Source organism: Microtus oregoni, unplaced genomic scaffold (genome assembly GCF_018167655.1).
Source record: "Microtus oregoni isolate MIOR12 unplaced genomic scaffold, Mior012 000010F_ref0000083, whole genome shotgun sequence".
Lineage (NCBI taxonomy): Eukaryota > Metazoa > Chordata > Mammalia > Rodentia > Cricetidae > Microtus > Microtus oregoni.
The window spans coordinates 49,132,293-49,144,857 of NW_024543069.1; positions in this window are offsets into that span (position 1 = coordinate 49,132,293).

Genomic DNA, 12,565 nt, shown 5'->3' on the forward strand with positions numbered 1-12,565 from the left:
ATAAAGTCTTTCTGATTACTCATTCAAAAAAATAAGAAAAGATAAAACAGCTAACATTCTCAAAAGGAAAAATTTCTTCTAAACCTGATTTCACTGAAGCAACAGAATGTTTTGCTCTTTGATTGTTTAAAATTATTTAGTTAAATAGGTTATGTTATTATTCAGTACTCTCTGAGAGTATTGATACTAAGTGACCTTTGACTTCAACTGTCAATGAAGGTTTTTATTTAACCTCCAAACTCTAACCCCCAAATAGAAACAAAGCATACATTTCAATCTGTATTAGTAAATGTTACAATTTAGCAAAGATTAAATTCAGAATATTAAATTTAGGCTTAAAGTAGCCCATATATGACATTTGTCTCACATTTACTCTAAATGATATTCTTGCTTGTTCTTTGAGAAAAACTTTTAACAACTTTCAGCTTGTATCTTAGCCCCAAAATAATCATACAGAAACTGTATTTATTAAATCACTGCTTGGCCCATTAGCTCCAGTATCTTCTTGGTTAATTCTTACATCCTAGTTTAACCCATTTCTGTTAATCTGTGTATTGCCACATGGCAGTGGCTTACTGGCTAAGTTTTGGCAGCATGTCTTACTCTGGTGGCAGATCCATGGCATCTTTCTGACTCTGCTTTCTACCTCCCAGAATTCTTCTGTCTTCTCTGCCTACCTAAGTTCTGCCCTATCAGGTCAAGGCAGTTTCTTTATTCATTAACCAATATAAGCAAAACACAGAGGGGACTCCCATATCATATATTTTTAAGATTCAATTTTTAATTTATCTCTACATTTATTTTTGTGCATGGATATGTGTACATGAGTATATATCCCAAGCAGTGGAGGTGCTGAAATTATAGGCAACAGTGAGCCCCCAGATAGCTGTGACCTGAAAAGAACTCAGTTCTACTTCAGCCACTCTTGGCCAATGAGACACAGCTAGCCCTCAGACTATTATATTACCTGCTCAATCACTGCCTTCTTGCCTCTCCAAGATAAACACAAATTGTTAAGACTATATGTGCCATATCAAAGTGAGAGACAGTTGGGGTGCTAAATCTCCCATATGTTCCATCAGTCTCTCAAAACTTTCCCACCATTCATCAGTGTACCCTTCAGATGCCCAGAAAGTGGACCTTATCTTTGGTGTTTTGCCAAAGAGCTCTGAGTAAGATCCGTATATTTCAAACTCAGCAGACTGAAGCCAATACAGTTCCCTGAAATACTCTTTCAGCTATCACTTTTCTCCATTTCTGTTTTAACTAAAAACAACTTGAATCAGGCAGACCAAAAATATTTCTTGTTTTCTGATTGCCTTAACAGACATACTGTCTGAAAGTGTGATAAACTTAGTAATATTCAGGCCCCAGAAAAATGAACATATAAATTTATAGAAATCTAGGACATGGCATTTTCCATATTGGTTTAAGTAGCACAATATTACTACTGGTGATTAAAGTATTCCAGTATATATCCAGTTACTACAATTTTACTCAATACTCCTAAAAATTGTTTAGCTTTTCTAGCAGTATAGCAAATGAGATAAAGAATCATAGATGTCAAAGTCACCAGTTCTAATGAGCTTAGGGAATGCACACTATGCTGTGATTGGAGTAATTTGCCTTTTTTGTTTCTGTAGTCTCAAGGGTATTATAAGTGCTTAAGATCAAATATATAAAATATTCTTATACTCAATAACATTCTGTGTAATGATGCCAAATGGAAGGGAACTGTTATGCACATACTGTCATACAGGCACAGAACATTTAGAAATAAGTCTTTAGCTATTTCCTCTACTTATGTTCACATGTAATTACATATCATGCATTACTTTTAAATTTTTAAGCACAGCAGTTTATTGCAACATACAAAAAGTGAATTTGAAATTGACTTCTTGTCTTAGAAATAATGATTGTAAGAAAAATTATCATCAAAACTAATTTGGAGTAATGTGATTCTTTGATGCCATAGATATACAAAATAAATTACACAGACAGAGTCAATTGAAATTTTAAGGACTTCTCAGAATACTTAGATTAGATATTTCTCATATTGAACACACAAGGAATGAACATCTGAGCTAGAAAATAATTGGATTGAAGCATAGTAATTTAGATTTCAAAGATTTAAAGGGTGTGATTTTTTTTCAAGAGCAAAAATAATTTTGAAAACAAGTACCCAACAAGAATACCCACAAATCCTTTCTGAGTGCTAGAAAGTTCGAAAGACATTTGGACATCTAAGAAAAGAAAGAACAAGTAAATAGATGCTGTAGGTGAATTTCTGCAGCCTGAGTACTGGCCCATGGTCTGTACTTGTGATATTCTGTTACATGTTTCTTTAAATGATGTCTCACTGTGTAGATCTGACTGGACTCAAACTCACAGAGATTTGCCCATGCCTGCTTTCTAAGTATCAGGATTAAAGGCATGCACCACCATGCCTGACTCTGTTATCTTTTTAAACTACTTTAACTAAACGTCTTTTCCTTTTATTTTGAATTATGTAAAGTCTAATATTATGAATGTCTCTCCCACTGAAAAGAGACAGCACAACTAGATTAAACTACAACAGTTACTGGCATAGCAAGTGTCTTGATAGCTTTTCTATTGCTCTGATAAGGTGCCATGACCAAGGCAACTCAGAAAAAAAAGAATATATTTCAGCTTTACAGTTATATTTGGATCTATAAGCATGAGACTAGTGCTAACTGGATTGACATGGCCTTGCAAAACCAAACATAGCTGCCAATGACACATTGCCTCCAGTGAGGCCACACCCCTAATCCTTCCAAAAAACTTCCACCAAATGTTGCCCAAATATTCCAACCCATGAGACTATGAGAGTCATTCTCACTCAAACCATAACAGCAAGATATCCCCAAAAGGTTCATTAGTGATACTAATGTATTGGCACTAACCGATAGCTATCTAATTGGACTTAAGCCTTACTCAACATGTGGGAAACAACATTTGGTGCCAAAAACCTAGTAATCTACTCAGTGCTAGTGAAGTTATGGATCTTAGAGGAGAACCCACTACTATCATTTTCCTAGATCCTACTAACTCATAGTTGCTTTTCAAATACCTGTCCTTATACTCATAGATAAAGGTGGCACACCCAACATCAAAGAAGCTTCTTTTCACAAAACACATAAATCAATATAGAAAGTCACAACTGCCCAAAATGCAGAGAACAATTGTGGGTGCCTAGTCCGAATGTATACATCTATAAAATAACTCCTGTACCCTAAGGCTTGGAGAACACAGCAGAGGAAATGGCAGACAGATGATAATAACCAGAGGACCAGCAAGTCTACTTGAATATTGTGTCTCCTATAAATTAGAAAAGCCACATTCATGATACCTCAACAATACAGCTGCTTAAATGAGACCAGAACAACAATACCAATAGACATGCTAACTTGGAAAGAAGACATTTGATAGGACTCCACTTTTAGATCAAGAGCTACAGACAATTAGCAACTGCTGAGAAATGAGAAACTTATCTTCCTTAGACACAAGTCCCCTAGTGGTTTATCCAGTATTAAATATCAGTTCTAAAAACACACATTAAAACAACACTTAAAAAATCAGCATGCCATATCTACACATTTTTACATTTACATACATATGTAGCAAAATAATTAAAGATAAAGATACCATTAATTTGAGAAACAAGGAGGTGGAACAGGGGTGGGATTGGAGATAGTAGAAGTAAAGGTAAAACATTTAATTAAATTTTAAAAATTATAAATAAATAAATTGACAACCTCTTCTAAACTGAGTTTTTTTATTCTTACTTCTAATAAGCATATAGTATAGGACTGTAGGTCAGTAGTAGATGAAGGACAGAAGGAACCACTCTAAAGAAAGAGAAAAAAATATGGACAGAAGTGAATACTTATTATTTAATTTCAAAACAAAGAAAACAAGTAATGCTTTAACACATCACAAACAGAAAATTAAAAAAAAAACAATGAGACTCTCAAATTTGGAAATGGGGAAATAAATATTCCTATGGGAAATCCCAATAAATTTTAAAGGATGAAGATTTCAGGGAATGTGGAGGGGAGAAGCAAAGCGGGGAGGAAAACATGAGGGATCCAGAAGATTGAATTGGTTAAAGGACAGAAAGAGAGAGCAAGGAAAGGGATACCTTGAAAGAAGGAGCCATTGTTGAGTTAGTGAAAAAATCAGGCACTAGGGAAACTCCCAGCAAACCACAAGGATGATCCCAAGCAAGAATATAAGCAATAGTGGAGAGGGTACCTAAACTGCCCTTCCCCTGTAATCAGATTGATGACTTCCTCAATTGTCCTCAAGAACCTTCTCCAGTAAATGATGGAAGCAGATGCAGAAAACCACAGCTAAGCACTGGCTCGAACTCCTAGAGTTCAGTAATAGAGAGGGAGGAGTGGTATTATGAGCAAAGGGGCCTTGCAAGACCATGGTGGAAATACCCACAGAAACAGCTGACTTGAGCTAGGGGGAGTTCAATGACCCCGGACTGACAACTGGGGAACCAGCATAAGAGCAATAAAGGCCTTCTGGATGTGTGTAACAGTTGTGTGGTTTGGGCAGTTTTTTGAGGGGGCACTAGCAGTAGAAACTCCCTAATGCATAAATTGGCTCTTTGGAGCCCATTCCCTGTGTAGGAATAACTTGTTCAGCCTGGATACAGGATAAAGACATTGGTCCTGTCTCAAAGGATGTGACTCCCATGGGAGGCCTCACCTTCTTTCAGGTCTCTTAGGAATGGATGGGTGAGGAGTGCGGAGAAGGCAAAGTGGAGTGGCAGAAGAGGAGGGGTAGGGAACTGGGATTAGTATGTAAAATAAATTTGTTTTAAAAAGGAAAAAAAGAAAGAATTATTTTAAAAAGAAAAAAGTACTGGAGAGAGAGCTTAGTTTTCAAGGCTAGGCTCACAACTAAAAATATATATATAAAAAAGGAAAAAAAAGATTTCTTATGGGAATGAATGTTGTCAGAAAGAATTTAAAAGCCTGATGCACACTATTCACAAGAATTTTAGATAAGATTTAAAGAAAACTGAGTGACAGGAATGAATGGAAAAATACGCAAACAAAACCTACCATCTGATATAACTACATTAATACGAAGCACTGTAGAATCAATGGATGGACTATTAACAGAATGCAGAGAATGATTTCCAAGAGACAACTCTTTGGATTATTGTGGATGTGGAAATACCTAATCCTTTTTTATGCAAAACATTTTTTCATGTAATACAACTTCTGCCAGATCCTCCCTACTTCTGTTTTCACCCAAACAGATCTCTGTATGGTAATTTAACAAAACTAAAAAGATAAAAGTGAAGAAATCAACCATTAAGTAAGATATTTATATCATTATTAAAATTATATGGTATTAAATACACTGATATACACATATATATATATATATTTATATATATGTATACAATATATGTGTTGTTGTCAGAGGAAAACTTTTGAGAATCAGTTTTCTCCTTCCCCCTGTAGATCTGAATTCAAGGTATCTGACTTGGCAACAAATGTCTTTGCCCACTGAGCCATCTCACTGGCCCATGTGGATGGTTTAAAGTAAGACAATTCATTTAAAAAATGCTATTCTTAAGAAATCTTGGTCAAAATATAATGAAGTTAGAATTGAATACCAAAAGAGAAGAACTAGAAAACATTCACTCTGGAAGTAAAACAGATTTTTGTGAACATCAGGTGAGTCCAAGCATTTTGACAATGAATAATCAAAAGTATAAAATAATTTAGAACTGGACTACTAAAAACAATTACGGTAAAAAAATTTTTTGAAGACTCCAAACTTAATTCTTTCAGTAACAGCTTGGAGACTCAGGAGTCATTTTTTCCAGGTACAAGGACATTAGCATCTCGCCTATTTCCTTACACACTCTGCTTTTCCAGCATCTTGTCAAATACAAATTTGAATTCACAAAACCACATCCACCTTGCAAAGTGATGAAGCAAATTTATCACATCTTACCTTTTCTACATAACATTATTTTTATTAAAATTATATACAATATCATTATTATTGTTATTATGATATATAATGGTATGGTATGAACTTGACATTACATATGACACATAAGGTGTTATATATGTAAAACTGTCACATATTGAATGATCCATGAGCTTTGAGTAATATGTTATGTCTTCTCTATAGAGCTTTAAGTAGTAGTGTTTAAATAGTAAAAGTAACCTTGTGACTATATGGTGCTCATGATTTTTGAGCACTCTTTGCTTATCTCATTTGTTAAAATCACAACTGTACAGAGGTAGGCACTCATACTAACACAAAGTTCTTACTTTATAATCTCATATTTCTCTCCTTAGACAGCGTTTGATTTTACTTTACAAATTATTGTTCTTAATAGCACAATGTTTGATTAATTTGAAAACTGATATAATCAAAGTATAAATCATAGTACTTCATTTTGTACTTTATCTGGAAGGTCCATTATCAAAGTCATTATTGGCGTGAAATTTATGTGCTGAGCAGGTTAGAACTGTCATCTGCCTTCAGCATTTCTTGACTGCAGAAATAAAACAAAAAACATTTATCTGGTGGCACATTCACCCAGCCATATTACACATGTGCATATCTGGAGATAATTTAATAACTATATTTCTAGATTCCAGATTAAATCTAAAACTAGAAACTAAATTTAAGTGGAAAATGCGAGCTAATTAGATTACTAAAAATTTGGACAAATTGCTTAGAGAAGAAAGGATAAGTTTGATATAAAAGTTTTCACCTTGATATCAAGTCAATAATTATGACAGAAGCAAATATTTCTTGCTAAAACATCAATTCCCATCTATATAAAATATTTACATTTATATAGCACCATATAGTATATATGCATATCTTATTCAGCTAATATTTTTTAATAACCCCACCTGTATATCTATAAACTAGTCTTTTAAAAAATAAATTGGCTTGGTTAACAAATCTATAAACTGAATTATATTTTATTTTTACATTTTGTCTTGATGTACTCTAGGGGAATCTCATGGTTCCTTTGAAACATTAATTTTTTTTTCTACTAAAAGTTACACTAAAAATGAAACAGCATGCAGAAATTACGGTAGAAAATGGTAACACCTAACTCTAATCCAGCCTATGGGGGCAGTAGAGGCAGAAGTCCCTGCTATGCAATAAACCCAAGCTACAAGGTGCCTTGAATACTGCCCAGGCTACAAGAACAAGACTTATCTACAAAACCAAAAACTTATAAAGTGTTTTCCTGAATTTTCTATTAAAATTGAGTTACCAATAGAAAATATTTAATAATGAACAGTCCCAGTTCAAGGCTGCAGGCTGCTCACCACTCTTTCAGAGTCACGTTTTTACTATTCCCTTAGAGAAAGAGCCGTCCTTAAACTACACCTCCCGGGAGTCCAGCACTCACTTCCGATCCACAGAGGCACCTGCACACAGAGACATGCATAAGCACAGGAGGCATACACACACACACACACACACACACACACACACACACACACCAAATGAAAGTAAATCTTAATGAAGGTCCTTTGACTGAAATGTGCATGTGTGTCACTGTGCTGGATAACTCTCTAGGTTTACCTTCTTTGGCTTTACAAAGTCAAAATTGTATTCTTTTTTTCTTTTTTGACTTTGTAGTCCATTTTCCACATATGTTATATAAATATATGTTCTGGTGTTATACGCAAGGAATTTTAAAAAATACATTTCCTACATTGGCACTGTCGTGATTTCATGAAGCAGTGCTGTAGTTAAAAGCAGAAGCAGCCCATGAAGCTAATTGTGACTTTATTATCATGGCTCCTCCAGAGCATCAGCGGTACCTTTTAGGTAATTGTCAGTCCATCAGCCTCTACCGAAGGGGAAGATATAACTGGTATGGACTTGTCTAGTTGATCTGTTTCCAAGCTGATATTCCAGTCATACATGAACATCCAGATCCTTTTCTACTCCTTCTTCATTCTTTTATTCCTTGCTGCCCTTATGGCTACAGAAAGTACATCACCACAGAAACCTCTTATATGTGCTATAAACTCTGACAGCATGGCATATGGGTGAATATTAGATAAATTTCATATCCCTAGAATGATTTTTGATCTCATTTAAATAGGGATAAACCCAATAAAGATGTCATCTATTCCATTTGAGCAGCTCTTATGATTTAATTCTATTTACACTTCAGTTAATTTGGCTGTGGCTTTTCTTTACTGCACAAATTAACTATTAGAAATGTCAAAATCCCTTAGGACATGTACCAAGTAATTAAAATAATAAAAATAACTGACAAATAAGAACTGAACGTGTCACTAATGAAAGCAATCAAGGTAGATTAGTGAGATGACTCTCTTATGGAAAGAGGGAGTTTTCATCTGTGGTAAGTGAAGACAATGCCTACTAAGAACATAAATGAACAAATCATCTATTGAAGCTGAATATGAGGAACATTTGCTTTTATCAGATAATAAACTAGCCGAGTGATGCATATAATAATGATTATGTTGCTGGCACAAGGAAAATGTAATTAGATTTCAAAATTGGCCCATCAAACAGCTTTCTTCTAGAAGAAAGTATCCATAAATTCTGAAGCAAGATAGTAAAACCTAAGAACAGAAAAATAAGTAGAACAACTCACAGTGCCTTCAAAAGAGACTGATATCTTGAAGTACTGTTATTGCGATCAGATGTGGAGCTGGCATGACTAAGGAATTCCTTCACAATTCTAGATCAGATCTCAAATCAAGACATAAATCAAAAGGCATTTTTTGGGAAAGGTTGCTAAATGAATCAACTGCTAATATTTTATTATTCAATGCATCTACTAATCATTTGGGGGGAAAATTGTTGGATATGTATCTAATTTCCTTAACTGAGAATTCTTAAATCTTAGATAACATTCTAAGTTGGCATACAATTAAATGTGCCAATGTGTTAAATATAAATCACAAATTCAAACAATAGCGTGTATCCTTAAACATGACTATAAATAAAAGTCAAATATGTGCAGGCATCAGCTAAGGGAATAATTTCCTCCCCTTTTTGAAGAATGTAACCCAAAATATTTCTACTTCATTTGCAAAAAAAAAATTGTGGGCTTGTGGGTGGGCTTATTTGAATTTTCTCATTGTTTGTTATTGGATAACAACTAGCATGAGTAAAATATGAATATTTTCCTACATTTTAAGATGAGCATTAAAGCATTCAGGCAAAAAAAACAATATTTTGAAGTTGATATTATGTGGGGAGTGGACTGGTTTGAAGAGACTGGGAGACACTGGAGCAGCTGCCAGTGTCTAAAAAGGAATTATGCTCCATGGGTTAAGAGAGAGTGGGAACTTGGGCTGTATATGAATTCTCCCCTCTCAACTCAGAGTTCAGACTTAATGGTAAATCCTCTCCTGGACATTGGCAGACCTTTCATTCAAGGAAGAGAGTGTTCATAAGGTATCTTTAGCTACCAATAGGAAGGAAAGAAAATACAGGATAGCTACCCACCTACATGTTTCTTCTTGAAAGAGACATGGGTACAGGCTTCTAGTCTAAAGAACACGCAAAAACTGTAAAGTCCAAAGTAAAAAACTAGAGGAGCAATGGAGATACACAGACAGCAAGGTCTGAATTGGATCCCTACTTGCACACTCACACCTCACACACACACACACACACACACACACACACAACTGCATATCTAACTGGCAAGCTGATGGGGAGTTTAGAGCTTTCTGGCCAGCTAGCATAGGCAATTGGCAAGTTCACGAAGAGACAAAGTCTCAAAACCTCAAGTAGATGATAGAAGACTTGAGTGTCAACCTCCAAGCTAAACACATGCATACATGCACACGCATATACACAGAAATGCTTATACATACACAAACACAGACATGCACAAATACATTAAAGTATACATCTATACAAAGTAATAAAGATGACAATGACAGTGAAGGAAAAGGCAAAAGCACTGAATTAATGCTTAAATGAAAATATCAAAATTAAAATTTCAATCAAGTTAATGTTCCTATAAACCAAGTCATTGATGAACTGACAAGTCAGTACTGTGGTTAACAAGATGAAACTGAGGAATTCAATCACAGAAAGGACAAATATCTAAAATGTGAGAAGTTAGATTTCGGAGAATTAGGAAACTGAACCTCAGCCACTCAGTGACCATAGGAAATGGAAATTAGCAGCAAACAAAGCTTTGTTGGAAAAGTCTTGGGATCCAAGCAAAATGACTGGCAACCAAATTTCTTGGGACCTGCAAAGTCAAGGCAGGACTGAGCTGGGCGTTTAGCTAACAAAATTCACAGGCTTACAGCAGTCCATGCTTTTCTAAGAGCAGGATTGATTTCTGTAAGTGAAGAGAAACCAACATTTATAAAAGGTCAGAAATATTTGGTTGTCTTATACATTATAATATAAATTATTTATTATTATAATTTTACTCAAAAATCCATTTAGTAAGTAACATTGTTGGCTAAACATTATGAACAAACATGATTTACATTTTAAGCAAATGGAAAGCAATAGAATTGCTACAAAAATCTTTATTCGTGTTATGACTTAACAGTGGTGAGTTTATTAATTTTGGCCTCAAAATGAAGATAACCTTCTGAATAAAAGGAATTAGAAAATTTAAATTAAAATTGTTATCCATTGTTCCTGATATTTAAAGCATGCTGGTCAGCAGAACTGGATTTATTATTCAACTGCAGGTCAAGATTTGAAAATAAAGGAAAATAATAAATAGAACGTTACTAAGAAACTATTTGCCTTTTTAAGTAAATCACAAGTGCCAGTATATCTCCGCAAGACTGATGCAATGTTTACTTTAATTAAGAAATGATTACATTTTCAATGAGAAAATAGATCGCCTATAGTAAATCTAATCATGTTGGATCCTTGGTTCTTCAGGCACTGATAGATAAGTGTCTCAAAATCCCTCTGCAGACTCTCTCCCAGGGAGAGGTCTCTCACAGCTCTCAGAAAGAGCCACACATTTTCCACTTCCTACTCTCCAAGAGTTGAGATAGATTGGAGACATTAATTAATCTGCTACATTTACCCAGAATCATTGTGACTCTAATTACATAGTCTAAGTCATATACAGAGAATATAGTAACTAAGCCTGTTTTCTTACAAATGCAAGAATATCTCCCTTTATTTGAAATTTTTATGAGGGGCGACCTCTTCATCCTGAAGTTCTCTGTTTTTTGTTGTTGTTGTTGTTGTTGTTTTTCTTTGTTTGTTTTTTTAAATTTATTATATTGAAAAAAATACCAAGCCAAGTTTGCTCCCCTCCTCTCATTCCCTCCACACACCCTCCCACCCAACCCCCATCTAATCCTCAGAGTGAGTCAGGCACATTACTTTGTAGAAGGTCCAAGGCCCTCATTACTATATCTAGGATGAGCAAGGTATACATCCAAAGAGAATGGGATCCCCCAAAGCTAGTACATGCAGTAGGGATAAATCCTGGTGACACTGACAGTGGCCCCTCAGTCTGCCTCAGCCATGCAACTGTCAACCACTTTCAGAGGGACTAGTTTGGGCCTATGTTTGTTTTTTCCCAGTCCAGCTGGAGGTGGAGCGCTCCTATTAACTCACGTAAACTGTTTCAGTGGTAAACCAATCATCGTCTTGACCTCTTTGCTCATACTCTCATTTATTCCACTCTTCAACTGGACTTTGGGAGCTTAGTTCAGTGCTCAGATGTGGGTCTCTTCCTCTCTTTCCATCAGTTGCTAGATGAAGATTCTATGGTGATATTTAAGATATCATCAGTCTGGCTACAGGGAAAGGCCAGTTAGGGCACCCTCTTCTCTATTTCTGAGGATCTTAGATAAGTTCATCCTTGTGGATTCCTGGAAATTTCTCTAGAGCCAGGTTTCTGCTAACCTTATAATGGCTCCCTCAATCAAGATATCTCTTTCCTTGCACTCATCTCTGCCCTTCCTCCATCACGACTATCCCATTTCCTCAATTTTTCTTCAACCCTCCTCTTTTCCCTGTCTACCCTTCCTTCTCCCCTGGCCTCCATGCTCCCAATTTTGTCATGTGCTCTTTTCTGTTTTCAATTTCTATGTGGGACTATATTTGATTTTTGGAGGGGTGTTGACTCTATTACTTAGCTTCTCTAGGATCATAAACTATAGGCTCAATGTCCTTTGTTTATTACTAGTATCCACTTATGAGTGAATACATACCATATTCATTTTTTTGGGGTCTGAGTTACCTCAGGATAGTGTTTTCTAATTCCATCCATTTGCAAGTAAAATTCAAGATGTTATTGTATTTATCACTGAGTAGTACTCTAATATGTAAATGTGCCACATTTTCTTTATCCATTCTTCTGTTGAGGGGCATCTAGGTTGTGTCCAGGTTCTGGCTATTATAGAAGATGCTGCTATGAACATATGCAGCATGTTTAACAAATGCTTTGAAGTATGTGGAACACTTTTAGGAGTATAGGTATTAGCTCTTCTTAGAAGTTCTTGTAGAATTTTGCACTAAAATCATCTGGTCCTAGGCTTCTTAT